Source organism: Sitophilus oryzae, unplaced genomic scaffold (assembly GCF_002938485.1).
Source record: "Sitophilus oryzae breed Bouriz unplaced genomic scaffold, Soryzae_2.0 scaffold_1178_pilon_pilon, whole genome shotgun sequence".
Taxonomy (NCBI): Eukaryota; Metazoa; Arthropoda; class Insecta; order Coleoptera; family Curculionidae; genus Sitophilus; species Sitophilus oryzae.
This window is the reverse complement of record NW_022145813.1, coordinates 418350-434587: the sequence shown is the minus strand read 5'-3', so window position 1 is coordinate 434587 and position 16238 is coordinate 418350. Positions and strand designations below refer to the sequence as shown.

The 16238-nt window shown below is 30.8% G+C and overlaps 1 long non-coding RNA gene across 1 annotated transcript; it reads right to left on the bottom strand.

Moving 5' to 3' along the window:
• Positions 1–11823: 11823 nt before the first annotated feature.
• LOC115890499 lies at positions 11824–12944 on the bottom strand. Its single transcript, XR_004051656.1, has 2 exons — positions 12703–12944; positions 11824–11985 (listed from the first exon to the last, which is right to left on the bottom strand). It is a non-coding gene; the product is annotated as an uncharacterized LOC115890499 (long non-coding RNA).
• Positions 12945–16238: the final 3294 nt, after the last annotated feature.

Below are 16238 nucleotides of genomic sequence, written 5' to 3'. Positions count from 1 at the left end.
CTATAACTTGACCTCAATGGACTATTTTTATGACATATTTTTGGATACTCTTTATAATATACACACACTGGCACGAAAAACGGACACGTTAAAATTTTAATGTAATTTAAAGTTTTATACAGGGTTGTTCACCACATACGACACGGAGTAGTGTAGCTAAACGATTAGATTAGATTTGTACAAATTGAAAGTTTTGGGTTCGTTGAAGGACTATTAGAGCTACAATTTTAAAATATTTTTACAAGATACAGAGTGTCGCAAATAAGTAAAAAATATTATAGTTGTATTTTTTTAAATGGAACACCCTGTATATTATTCTATTTTTATATTCTACGATTGAAATAAAGGTAAATTTGATTAAGGTTTACCGTTATTACCTTACCGTTTTTGAAATATTTTCAATTTTGTGAAATTGCAGTAAAAATTATAAATTTTTATTTCTCCAAAGGTATCAAAGTTTTTAATACTAAATATTTACTGAAGATTATTTATGGATCAGATATTATGTTGCAATAATAAAAATTATACTACCTTATACAGAGTGTTCAAAAATGTATATTAAATAATTACTAGCTTTAAACGGCAATAACTTGTTTAATTTAAACGGAACATCCTGTATATTTTACGCGAATCAGGTGCACAATTTAATTGTCTATCAAATTGTATTATACCATTTTTTACCTACCTCTTCAAGTTTTGGTAGGAAATGCATTTTCTTATAATTTATACCTCATTTATCACTATACCTATGGAATATTGACATTTTAGATTTTTTTAAAGCAATATATGTACAAAATGTACAGGTGGTAAAAATAATAATATTGCAAGCTTATTTGTTTACAAAAAGAAAATTATTTAAATCTTTATTGTAAAAGAGTATACCAATTAAATATAACTACCATTATTTCCGCCCAAAAATTAGTTAATTGCATATAGGGAATGCAATCCCGCAAATGCGGGATCCCTCTGAGATTCCGCGGGATCAATGTTGTGGGATTTACCGTGCGGGATCCGCGGGATCGACACATTACTACTGGGTAACCGAATCGATCTCGATCAAGGTCAAACCGTTTCGTTCCGGGCCGATGCGTCGACGCTCGGAACCCGGGGGATTCCCCTTACGGCTTGGCCATTAAAAATAAGTGAAACAAACAGGTTAGTTGTTAGATTTCTTTCTAGCGTAGGTATGTGCGTTAAGAAGAAAATCGTTTACCTAGTACTTGTGGACAATTTAGTCATATAAACTGCCGGACATAATTATCGGGACAAGCAAAAATTTAGGGTAAATTTAAAGTTGAATATCTCTTGAACTAAAAAAGATTTTGGGATACGGTTTGGACCAGGTTTTAGATGCGTCTATTGTGATTAAGATGCTATGTGATTTTCGAAAATATATTTAGCGAATTCTCGTATACAGGGTGTTTTATAAGAGTGTGAAAATTTGGTTAAGAATCTTTTTTACCGACAAATTTACAATTTATAAAAACTCGAAATTTTTACCAAGTACGACTAATCTGTATTGAAATTAGAAAAAATAATTTGATCGGTTTTTTAAGTTCTTTTTTGTTTTAAGTTTTTTCGAAAAATATGCTTTTTTAGTCGTACGTATGGTTCTAAATGGTACAAAAAGCTTTGTACATTCTGCATATGCCAAAAAATTATTGATATAGAGTGTATCTAAAAGCAGATAGCTAACACAAGTTAAGAAAACTTTAACATCAGAATAATATTTTTATTTATAAAATAAGTAGATAAATTATAATAAAATTTAAGTTTATTTAATATGAAATATATTTATAGATATTTACCAAACCAAACACCCTGTATACATCGGTCCAAATTTCTGTACAGCTAGTTTAAGATACACGCTATATCAATATATTGTGGACCTATGCAAAATGTACAATGCCTTTTGTACCATTTAGGACCAAATGTATAAATGTATGACTATTGTTTACAGTCCCGCAATTTTGCGGATCCGCGGGATTGATTGCTTTAATCCCGCGGGTTTGCGGGATTGAGATTTTGGTGCGGGATTGCATTCCCTAATTGCATACTTAATTTTATTGATTTAATTAATAAATTATTCTAAATAAATGTGGATTTAACTCAGGAATCAATATAATATAAGTTATGAAAATGAACGTCTCTGTTATAAATAAGCATTCTTTAAAAAATTAAATAACATTTTTTAAAGTCTGTCTAATACACATACAAAACTCAATTTTTTAGTATTTGGAGCAATTATTATTATTAATCAACGTAAACAGTCAATGTAGTTTGAATACTGGGATCATATTAATTGGTCCTCTTTAACTTTAACATTTAAACAGTTCTTTATTTTTTAATAAAATAAGCAAACTATAATTAGACAATATTAGTATCTGTACTCTTTGAAAATGTGTTACATATTTAAAAATAATCTAATATGTCAATATTCCATGGGTATAGTGATAAATGAGGTCTAAATTATAAGAAAATGCATTTTCTACGAAAATTTGAAGAGGTATTCCATTTGAAGAGGTTCCATTTAGATTAAACAAGTTATTGCCGTTTAAAGCTAGTAATTATTTAGTATCAATTTTTGGACACTCTGTATAAGGTCGTATAATTTTTTTTATTGAAACACCAATATCTGATCAATAAATAATCTTCAGTAAATATTTGGTGTTAAAAACTTTGATAGCTTTAGAGAAATGAAGCCTTAATTTTTTTACTGCAATTTCACAAAATTGAAAATATTTCAAAAACGGTAAGGTTTAAGTGTGATAAACCTTAATCAAATTTACCTTTATTTCAATCGTAGAATCTAAAAATGGAATAATATACAGGGTGTTCCATTTAAAAAAATACAACTATAATATTTTTTACTTATTTGGGACATTCTGTATCTTGTAAAAATATTTTCAAATTGTAGCTCTAATAGTCCTTCAACGAACCCAAAACTTACAATTTGTAAAAATCTAATCGTTTAGCCACAATACTCCGTGTCGTATGCGGTGAACAACCCTGTATATTGAGTTTTAGTAGACCGATTTTGATAATCTTTTAAGCAATGTGTAGCTAAATTATTTAATTTTTTAATATATTTTTCTAAATTATAAACGAAAGTTTCCATCTGTCCAGTGTTATACAAGGAGAACATAATGTTGATATTTTGGTGAAAATTTGAAACACCTTGTGGAATACGTTAACAAAGCAAGAAATCTAAAAATCATTTTATCATCTAGGTGCATCTTTTCTCGATAGTTTGTTTTTGGTTCATCTCAATAGCTTTTTTTGGTTTTGCAGAAGACACTAACGTTTTCTATTAATTTTTACATTAAAAACATTTTTTTGCTTTTGGTCCAGTCAACAGACCCATGAAATACTGTTTTTGATTTATGTAATATCACTGTCTTTGAAAAATCATATTATTATTGTCTATTGAGCAGTTGTTCTAGCAGAGCTGGTTTTAAGTCCAGAAGTTGATCTCTATCATGATCGATTAAAGCAGCAATAGCCGATATTTCTTAACTTAAAACCATTTCTGCTAGAGTAAACGTCAATAACATAAATAATAATAATATGACTTTCCAGTAACATTACAAAAATATATAAACATTATTTTATTAGTTTATTGATGAGGACCCAAAAGAAAAGACATGCTTTCAATGCTAATTGCTGTAAATCGTTACTGTCTTATTCAAAAGCGAACATCTCCAATGAAAATCAAGTTATTGAGATGAATCAAAAAATAAACTATCGTCAAATGGTTACGATAAAATTTTGAAATTCTTTGCGTTGTTAACATATGCCACAGGGAGTTTCAAACTTTCACCAAAATATCAACATTTTGTTTTGCCTCGTATCATTGCCAGATGGAAACTTTCAATTTTAATTTAGAGACTAAAAAGTCAAATAATTTAGCTAAAGTTTGCTTAAAAAAATCATCAAAATTGGCACACCAGAACAAAGTATATTAAACTTTAAAATACATCAAAATTTTAAGGTGCCCTTTCTTCGTGCCTGTAAATGTATATTTCCAACCCTTATTATTAAACGAATTTTGATGATTTTTTTACCCCCCTATTCCCTGGTGAAATATCGTGAGATTCGCCTAGATCCCCTCCTCTAAGCTCACGTCTCACGTGGGATCTTTCAAATTTTGTATTTTAAGTATATATGCGTTGGATTTATTTAAAAAAAATACAATTTAATATGTTTATTAAGACTAGTAAAAAATAGTATTTCAGATTGTTTAGATCTTAATCTAAAATCACAGTGATAACCATTTTAATCTATACAGAAACATATGTTTTACATTAAATTAATCTAATTTTCTCACGTTCACACTATTTTTTACCCCAAAAAATTACGTAATGCCGAAACCGTCTCTCTGTCCCACATGAAATTTACTAAAATTCATGTATCTGGACTCCATCCGTAACCTGGAATAGGAGTCCTCTATTGGTCTAAACACTCGAACTAATACTCGTATTACGACCGAGAAAAATCAAAGATTTTCCTTGATTTAAGTAAAAACAATCTTCGAATTGTCACAGGGTTTCAAAAATGGTACATTTAGGCTAAGAGCGTCGAGCGTCGCGTCGCTTTTGCGTCACGTCCGCGTGTCGAAATGGAATCAATTCACTTAACTTAAATTAGACCGTTCAGGCAGACAGCGTCGCGTTTGGCGTTGCGCTAGCGTCCGCTGACCGTCAGGGTTCGAGTTCAATGGGGCGGACGCGACGCAAACGCGACGCAAACGCGACGCAAACGCGACGCAAACGCGACGTGACGCTCGACGCTCTCAGCCTGAATGTACCTTAACAGGACTGTCTCCTCAACGAACACCTCAGTATGCTGAAGCTGATAAACAACGGCGAATGCAGATTCTGCGGGAAAAATGGGGAAACCTTATCATCACTGAGTGCCCCGCGACGACGACCGTTCGTGCCATAAATTTTGTTACGGCTGATGTCGAGAATGAAGAGCTGGCCTCTGTAAAACCGTTTTAGATACTGGCTTTCGTTAAAGCCCTGAGACTGAGACTGTAGAATGAGTTATAACTCGTTATAACTCAAGAAAGGGGAGCACACAATAGATCTGTAAGGTCGCGTTGATTAACATTCTACATGCTTTTCAAAATATTCTACTCAAAAAAATACTCTATAATTCTCACATATTGTACTTAGAATATGTCTCATAGTTTAAGATTGATTTATTAGAACCCAGAAAAAAAAAGCCACGTTTGTTTTAATTCTTTGTTGCAAAATTTATTAGTATAGAAGCAAAAAATAATTCCAAATCAACGTAAAAGAACAATGAATATTGTTTCACGGTATTCGGTAATAAATTCACTTAGACTATATGCCACCAGCAAAAGATCCTGTATGTTAAGGTTCTTTAGTCATCAAATAACATATAATCGGAGTAAATCACATACAAACTACATCGTAATAAAGAAGTCAATTTATGTTATCGAATACACGTAATCGAATAGAGATTTTCCCACAGTAAACCCGCCATTTTTTGTCCTTGAATGCCGCTGACAAATCCCAGAAGAAAGTGGAATTCATCCGCCTTCCCCGATAACGGGAACCCGATATTCCAAGAAGAAGCAGGAGAAGTAAAGTGGAAGACGAAGAAGAAATCGAATGTGAAATTAATAAGCATCGTGTACAGTTAAGAGCTAGATTGCAACAAGGTCAAGGACATTCGCATAACACAGACAAGCGTTCTGAAGAAAGTGGTATGATGTAGTTACTTCCTTATTAATGTTTATATATTTTCAGTCGTATACATGTCCTAAAGTGGTTTCCTTAAGAGTTAAAAAATAACTGGATTTTAACTGAACAAAATGTAGCACAGGTGACACACTATTTTACAGAGAATGGAACAGGAGGACCTGACGGGGTAACTTGTATTTTTGAACTATCATGACAGGTCTTCTGAAAATTCACAAAATCTGAATAAGGTCTTCTCTACAGTAAACGATTTGCGGGAGAAACTTTTGAGTAAAGTGACCAGACATTCGTCCGTCCGTCATTATAGCGGACAATTCGTTATTCATGGCTGGGAAACTTAAATGTAAACGACAGTTCATTAAAAAAAATATTTTTTTCAAACGTCACAAAAGTATTAATTTTTGCGACGTGATTAACAATATAAAAAAGCCATTTTAACGCTTAGGCATAAAAGTAAAGCACTTTTACTAAGCATAAAAGTACGAAAATATATTATTAAACTGACAAGTGTCAAATTGAACGCGCGTAACCATAGTTTCTCGATATATAATTACTTACAAGGTGTTACTTTTAAATATTTTTATATTATTTAGAACGTTTGAAATTTTAAACACTTATTTGTGGCGTTTGAAAAAAAAATATCATGTTCTATTCGGGGAAAAATGACTTTTTTTGTGCCACGCCTGTATGTCGTCAAACGTACAGTAATAAAACAAAAGATGTTATCGTGGGGACTGTAATAAACTGCTAAGACTACCCGTAGAAACTTAGTGTTTCTGGTTTAGCAGTAGCTCACAATTATGAGCTACTGCTAAACCAAGTTGCAAATGGTGCCTGGTGCCTCGTTTGCTTTCCTTTTTCTTTTTTCAGGATCTCTAGTTCATCGTTTGCTGATTCCTCGCGTATTGAAGAAGCCGGAAGGCAGAAACACTACACTAAGTGTCTACGGGTAGTCGTATTTTAGTCATGTTTCATGGCTAATAATCTTACTGTAGGTTTGCCCAATAATTTCATTCTTCTGTAATAAAACAATAGACTATTTTTCTTCAACCACCAGAATGCACAAAATTCCAAAACTGTCAATATGAACAATGAAAATGTCAATATCTGTCACTAATTTGATTTATAACTGACACAAGATGCTTTTGTTGTGATTTTACGATTTGATTTTCTTTTGATTTTTCGAATTATTGTACCGGGTGTCCCACTAAGAATAGCTCTCGGCTGTATCTCGGAAAGTATTAGCCGTAGGGGCTGCGGAAAAAAATATTTATAACTAAAGAGGCTATGAGAAATTGGTGGAAATTATTTTCAAGTTTGTAGAACTACCGCTAGGTGGCGCAACTGCAACAAAAATTAAGAAAATGGAGTTTTTACACAATTTTACCTAGATAAGGTGTATTATAAATAATAGCTTCATAATCTCCAGTAAATTTTGAATATTTCTTGTTAGAGCTATTTTCCTCTATCTACCAAAATAAAGTGGTGGGGGAAGGTTAGATCTGTTTTAATTTAAATATTAATAACTCTGGACTGGTTGATCGGAATCCAACAAGCGAGGACTCGTTTAAAAGAGCGTTTCTTACTCTATATTATACCATATAAACAGTAATAATAAGCTTTTGAACATAGACGCTAGGGGGTGTTGTCTTACAATTTAACAAATATTGCGTATTTTTTCAAAAAAATTAAATACAATAGTATATGTAATTTTAGCTGATCGGAAATAGTAGAAAAAGCTTAAAAAGTCAGCGAAAACCGCATCTTGATATCTTCTTTCAAACCGAAGATATTAGCAAAATTATAATAAATACCAAAAAATAAGCCCTCTCCACATTTTGATAGCCTTAGCAGCGTTTTTTATTGCTTTATTATTTGAAGTAGTTGAAGTTGTTGGCATTTTGAAAAAGCAATCAAAAGATAAAAAATAACGCTGCTAAGAATATCAAAATGTTGATCTAATAACAATTTGACGTTTATACTATTACGTCAAAAGCAACTTTTTTCCAAAGCCTACCATGACTTCACTGAATCATTTTCTTGTCCACTGTTATTAATATCTTAATTATTAGATATTAATACCTCTGGTATTATGGTATTCTGGTATTTCGTCGATTTTAAAATAAACTAACTGTTTCTATCTTATTTTTTGTTAGAATGGGCATAAACAAGAGGGCTACTGATACCGTGTTGTAAAAATAAGGTAATTAAAGGCTTATTTTTTGGTATTTACTATAATTTTGCTAATATCTTCGGTTTGAAAGAAGATATCAAGATGCGGTTTTTAATATCAAGATGACTTTTTAAGCTTTTTCTACTCTTTCCGATCAGCTAAAATTACATATACTATTGCATTTAATTTTTTTGAAAAAACGCGCAATGTTTTTTAAATTGTAAGTCAACGCCCCCTAGGGTCTACGTTCAAAAACTTATTATTATTGTTTATATGGTATAATATAGCGTAAGAAACGCTCTTTTAAACGAGTCCTCGCTTGTTGGATTCCGATCATCCAGTCCAGAGTTATTAATGTTTAAATAAAAACAGATCTAACATTCCCCCACCACTTTATTTTGGTAGATAGGAGAAAAGGGCTATAACAAAAAATATTCAAAATTTACTAAAGATTAAGAAACTATTACTTATAGTACACCTCATCTAGGCAAAATTGTATAAAAACTCCAATTTGTAATTTTTTGTTGCAGTTGCGCCCCCTAGCGGTCGTTCTACAAACTTGAAAATAATTTCCACCAATTTCTCATAGTCCCTTTAAGTATAAATATTTTTTTCCGTAGGCCCTACGACTATTACTTTCCGAGATACAGCCGAGAGCTATTCTTAGTGGGACACCCTGTACAATTAAATTCCTAACTTCAGATTTTTTGGCAGTATTCTGTTTTATACAATATGAATCAAGAAACGTTTGTTTTATTTCTTTATATTTCTTTATATTTATTACTCGAAGAGGCGGTACGGGAGAAGTTAAATAATGTCGTGTGAGCATTTGTTGAAATAACTTAAAGTGGATGTAGTAATATTAGTTTTTTAAGTTTTAATTTGTTTAATAAAACAAAATGAAAATAACCGTTTAACAAAACTTTCTATAAGTTTTTCTGCATAGCATAAGAATACCATGCCAACTAAGTGAAATTATGCAAAAAAGATAAGAATTGGCTATAAGTCAGTAATTTTTCGAAAAAAAATATTATAAAGAAACATATAAGTTATATCAAAACATATTATAGCCTATATCCGAAAGCTTAAAAAATTGCGCGTTACGAATTCCATTAAAAAGATATTTGTTTGTACGATATAGGGGTGTATCCAGGCTGCATCTAGTAAACCATAAACTTTTTCAAAAATCCGATATTTGACCTTACAAAACTGCAATTCTTTCCCCATTTAACCGACTCTCCAGCTCCATCAGTAATTTCCGAGATACCCATCAAGAACATCGTAGAACACTCACCCCGTATAATATTTTAGAAAAAGATTGCTCATCTAATATTTCCCTGATTTTAATCGAAATTTATCAAACGAATAGAATAAAATTAATCTGATATGTATGTACAGTTCATATAAAGAATACTTACTTTGTAGATTAGATCTTCAAGACATTAGGTAGTCAAGAATCGTCCTGCCGTCCATAAATAAAACATACAGTGTTAAGCTACTTTCGGTTTTTTATTCGAAGGGAAAGTAAAATTCGGCCGATTCAATTAGACCAATAAAAAAATGAAAGTGAGCAGAGAACACTGCTGTAAATTTGCGATCAACTCCGAGACGGTGTAGGTCTTGTACCCAAACAGTGTAGAATAAAGAGTCAGAAAGATTTTATAATATGGCAGCTTTACTCCGGGATGAGAGAAATAAAAGTATGTTTTACTGTGACCTGTACATATACAATATATTAGTAATGTTGGTTTTCGTTACTTTTGATCTGATTTTTTTGATTTTCGTTACTTTTACTCGTTACTAATCGTTACCCGAGTACTAAGTAATAATTTCAAATATTCGTTACTTTGATTACTATGATTACTTTTTACTGATTTTGGTACTGCTGTCAACCTTTGTGCCTAATTTCACCTGCTTAAGGGACATATTTTTAAAAATAGATTCTTAGTACCCACATTTTTCATTTTACGTTACCTAAAGAACTTCTACGAAAAATGTCATACTTCTAAAACTCATTTTAACAAATTTTTGAGACAACTTTCACCCCTTATTCCACCCTCTTAGGAGGTAAGTTTCCAAAAAAATAATCGCTTCTAAGTACTCACTTTCGCCACTTAAGAAACTCCTATAGAAAATATACCCTACGACTAATTTTAAAAAATTATATATAAAATTTCACCATCAGTTTTACCCCCTTATTTATACTAACCTTTGCGATGAAGCTGGAGGGAAACCCCCTAGCAACACTGGGAACATTAACAGTGCATCACACAGTGGATGTTCCAAGGGACCAACCCCAAAGGGAACTGCAGGAGAGGCAGTTGACACTTACGCGAGACCAACCTCCAAAACAAGTATAGCACAACAGTATACCACACTACCACCTCCTCTAGTAAGGGTTGGGAGTCTACCTCTAGACTCAACAGGCTACATAAGCTACCATTTCCTCTACCCGGCCTGGATCAACCAGGCGGGCTAGACGATCCGCTAAGAGTAGATCTCAGCGAAGCAGGAGTATGGAGATGCATCCAACTGATCCACGAAGGATTTGCTCTAAAGGAAGCAAAAGGAAAAACACGTACTCCTCGAAAAATGAACCGAGAAACAGCCTGGCGCATCTCCACTAAAGGGCAAGTAATAAATAGTAATAAATATATGTAGATATCAGACTATTCATATATTCAACTCTTCACTGATAGAATGTATTTCTCCGTCCATTTGACAGAATCTGCACATAGTTTTGAAACATACCTATTGACAAAGTTTACATAATTAAAATATTAATTCTGTAAACTTTGTTGTTGAATTTGCTGAGAATTTTGCTGTCTAGTTATCAGGTCTTCCGTAAATTATGGAGAGTGTTCTACGATCATGAACTGCTTACTGCTTGGACTGCCTGTGAAAAGCCAGCCCTTGGTCTCCTGGTAAATGTTTCTAAAGATTTACTTGTCTGTCATTATTTCGTAGTAATTTTTTTTTTTAATAATTACTGTCGCCAAATGGCACTCAAAATTAATAATGTACCAATAAATCTGTACGGAAAGCATATTTGCGCCCTTTTAGTAGAAGCAAAAAATATTTAACTAATATTCTCTGGTTTTGGATAATACCTTTTTATACCGATATTTACTAATAAAACTATATTTTTTATATTATAGTTTTTATTCTAGCTAACCGTAGAATATAAAGTGCATATTATAATACATATCTTCAAAAACAATGGCATTAGTATGTTTATTGTAGATTGTAGCATTTGCAGTTTCAAACTTGGAAATGTGGAGTGAGATATATCATATACTGTATTTTAAATATATTATATTAATGCAAAAAAATATTAAAAAAATATGGTAAGCATTGCCATCTAGAGAGGTAAGTGATAACTTAGTTAATACCGTAGAAATCTGTAACCAGAAAAAGACGGAGAAGTTCTAATTAGAACTTCCAGATGGCAGCACTAGGCAAATACCCTCGCGCCATCTCTAATACTAAAGCGTCCTTATTTTTCATTTAAATACAAATAATACAAGCAAGTTAGATTTCTTATCAATAGATGTCACAGTATTTATAGAACTAATTAATTTTTAAAATACCTACTAATTAATAAAAAAAGAAACACATTTGGAACTTTGATTTGGGACTATTATAGCTTGGAATATATATTATACAATTATTACAAAAAGGTTAGTTTAACAGAATTTATTGAAAAACTATACTTTCTATTAAATAAAATGAGGTATAGTTTTATGTAAATCTTCATTAATTCATAGGAGAATATTTTTTTATACAATGTAATGTCTATTATTTAAGATCTATAAATTAAAAAACTCTTTTTAGATTATTATAACTTGGAATCTATATACAAAAAGGGTAGTTAAACATAAATTATTTAAAAAATATACTTTTTATTAAATAAATAAAGAATGATTTTGAGCAAATTTTTATTAGTTCATTATAGAAATAAAGCATACAATATATGTATAAGGACCATTTTAATATCTAGGAGGTTGGGTTTCCTGGTTTTGATTTACATTTCCTTTATTTTGGTTTTCTTCGTCTCCGTTTCCGCCCCTTCTTTTTCTACAACTAAGCAAAATAAAATAATTTAGGTACTCCAAATGAGAAGAAAAATCATCTATCTTGCTTTATTTTAAGGATTTAGTGAAATAGAGATTTATATCATGTGTAAATCTGACAGTTATATGAAAGTGCTTCATGTACAAATATTAACAAAAAAAAGGTGTTCATTCATTCAACGTATCATATAAAGAGTTTTATAACAAAAAATTGACATATGATATGTCATTCTATTCAGAGTGTCATTTTCTATCGAACAAAGTATAAAAATACCGAGGGTGTCATTTAAAAATCAAAAGTTTTGTAATATCATTTTCGCTGAAACAGGAAGTGACCATGCAAAAACAACTGAATACGTCAATCCCTCCTAATTTATGTCATATTACACTAACATACCAAATCTGTTTTTTTTTTATCCGTAAAATCACAGATAACACATAATATTATATGTTTATATTTATATTATATGTTTATATTTATATTATATGTTTATATTATATTATATGTTATCTGTGGTAAAAGTAAAAAAGTTATAGGGTTTTTATAGTTAGCCACTTTTGAGACACACCAGGGTAGAGTTTAAAATTTTATAAGATCGTAGTTATGATGAACAATGATGACACCAATGAATGACACATCTATCTGTATAAAGCTAAACATTTTTAATTAGATATATTATTTGTTACATTAATAAGGTTCAATAATATTTAAAGAACAAAAACTTACTTGATACTTCTGCACCAATAATATACTGCAATTATTAACACCACAAATGCAAGAGTTAGGCATATGACAACTGTCAGCTCAATACGTTTCTCTTGAGGAACAGCATTTGTAAAACTTATAATACCTACAAAAATAGCTAAGAAAATTACAGGAAACATGTTGTACCTACTACATCGGAAAAATTGTGATTGATCCCCCAATTGAATTGGTGAATTTCAATTTCCCAATAGCCACTGTTTCTTGAAAATGCAGAAATGCAATTTATTATCAGATAAGATAAATTTTTATTTACTGATTAGAGATTAGACAAAGTTTTGCTTATAATACAATAGAATCAAAAACATAACATTTTTTTTTTGGATTGTGTTTATTAGCCGACATATCTTGATTATGGCATAAACATTTGTAATACTTGACTTACCATAAAATGCTAGCAAAAGTTATTATAAAATCAAAAACGTTGGATGGTCTATAATACATATGAAGGGTCCAGGGAAAAAACATGATAAACGCCATTTTACTAATTTTACAGGAGAGCACTGGACGGCTGGTGGTTATCAGGTTCTTTCCGTGTATTCTATATTTTTACTAAGCATATACAGGGTGGTCCGAACTCTATTCCGGAAACTTCGGCAACATATTCTGCAGATAAAAATAAGTAAAAAAGTTCGTATAAATGTATGTCCGAAAATGTTTAGTTTTGGAGATACAGGGTTTATCTCCATATAAGCTGTGATATAAGTTTCATTTTTATTTCGATTTTTTCCAAATAATTTCTGAAGTAACGTTAATATTTGGATGAAAATTGGTATCTGGAAGTTTTTTGACATGAGAAATTTGATTTTGATAATAGAAGATTATTTTCTTTTATCTATGATTTTGATGTCATTATGACTCTTATTTGTAGAGGGCGCCACTTACATGTGTTTCAACCTTAGACAAGGAAAGAGAGGGGACAGCTAACACGTATATTCTCCAGTGAAAAATTTTTGAGGCCAAAATTTGATCGGCGGCCATACTTTGGTGACAAGATTTCGAGGTGACACCAAACGATTTTTTATGTGTTTTTGTGAATACTGTTTTGTTTTAAATTTATAAACTGTGTTGTTTAGTATGGTGAGATGTTCAGCGTATGGCTGCAACGGCTGAAGCGAGAAAACAATGACTGGAATTACATTTTACAGGTAAAAGTTGATAAACAATTTTTGCTATGTAGTCATAAAATGTACATTCTTTTCATTATAGCAGTAGAAATATGTAAAATGCTTTTAATATGTCTTATACCACATCCAAAGCAAACTATTTTTATTAATTCCAAGTAGTATTTTCAATATCCTATATTATAATTAATGTTTGAAACTATAAATAATGCTACTCAGATTGGATTTCTCCAGTGGCGTAGGATATTATATTCAGAGAAATACAATTTCTGCAGTAAATTTTTTTTTTATATATTTTACATGTACAAAAAATGTATAAAGTATTGTTATCAAATATGTAAAATAATAATTGTAAACTATAAAAAAAAACATGAAAAAGTTTGGTTATAAAAAATCTATATGAATAGTTGTTACATAAAACTTAAATTTACCTGCCAAGATTTGCTGGGGAGGGACAAACTTGTGGTGGGCTACTGGTTACAATATTTTTTTAAATATCATTTCAAAAAATTTGCTATTTTAGGTATATAATAATAGTTTCAGTGAGTAATTAATAAAAATTTAAAAATAAATAAAATAACACAAAGCTTCTAGAATTGTTTATTTTTTTCTTAAAATTAGGATAATCTTATGATTGAAGGTAACAAATATTAGAAATTACATTATTCATTGAATCCGTAGGCAAGTGCGAAGGGGATTGGCTAGATTCATTATTATACGGTATGATCGAAAAAAAACGGCGTCCAGTTGGCTTGTAAATGACTGTCGATGACATTCCTCTCAGTCTTTTTTCGATGTCATTTTATATAATTTTTATGTCATTTTATATGTAGAATTATATGGGGAATGTCATCGATCGTCATTTCCAAACAAACAGGATGCCGTTGTTTTTCGATCATACGGTATATATGTATATACACGTTTAAAACACATATATTTGCATTATTTTTTATTTAATTATACAATATACACACATTAATAAATAAATAATTGTCTTGATGATCAGTTCACTGTGATTGTTAAATTTGTTATTATCGGCTTAGATATTCTAATATTATAAAGGTGAGACTATAAAATACAAAATTGTATATGCATTACTCAAAAATAACGATATACTAGTTAACGTTTTAATAAATATTTTTTATCGTCTAGATACAAGCTAATTTCTGCTGCTACGCCATTGGAGAATTTCAAGTGGTGACAAGTGGCCTCACTTTCAGCTGCCTTGTTACCTGTCCCCTCTCTTTCCTTGTCTAAGGTTTCAACTATTCTGAAGAGTAATGACTTTTCGTCCGTGCCTGTATAAAACTACTGAGTGAAAAAATATACATTTCCGTGATTTTTACGTAAACAATGTCTCTTGGTAAAAATCGATACGAACAACCGTTCTAAAGATATTTAGAATGGAAATAGTCAATACATGTCATTATTGACTAAAAATAAACATGTTTGTTGAGTTGGTTATATGATAGTTATTTGACTGAAATTATAAATTTGGAAACTTTTTAAAGTTATTACACTTCAACCCAGTTAAAAATTATATAGGTGGTGCCCTTTACAAGTAGGAGTCATATTGACATCTAAATCAAATTTTTCATGTCAAAAAACTCACACCAATTTTCATCCAAATATTGTTTTGTTGCTTCAGGAATTATTTAGAAAAAATCGAAATAAAACAGACCCTTCTACACCCTGTATCTCCAAAAGTAAGCCATTTTAGGACATACATTTATACGAACTTTTTCACTTATTTTTATCTGCAGAATATGGTGCCGAAGTTTCCTGAATACAGTTCGGACCACCCTGTATATAATAGGATTTAACAACTTATTGTCCTGCAGAATTTATACATTTTGTAGAGACCAATTAGACCTACTATAATATTGTAAAATCTTAAAATTAAGAAATTGGCGTTTATCATGTTTTTTCATATGTATTGAAAAGCAAAAAGTGATTGTATATCAATATGTCGATTTATTGAAGTGTAAAATAATGACAATAACAACACATTAATTACTGTGAAATTCAGTCTTTATTTGAAGATATAAAAAATTACAAATAAATATAATGATCCTTAATAACATACGTATTTTTAAATAAAAAATGAACTGAAGCAACTAGCAAACTGAAACACATTATGATCAGAACAAAAAGTATGATGAACTTCATGTTTTATAACAATTCCTTGACTAGTCATTGACTCTAAATTTATTTCAACACAATAGTTTGCAAGCAAAGGCAGTGATTGTGTTATTTTTTAGAAGTCTAAACTGTTTTTATGTATTCTTCCGATTTAAAAGGGTTAATAAATAACAAACTAATAAAGAAATACATCAATTATTTCAATCGTTGATAAGAGTCTCAGTACTTTGATTG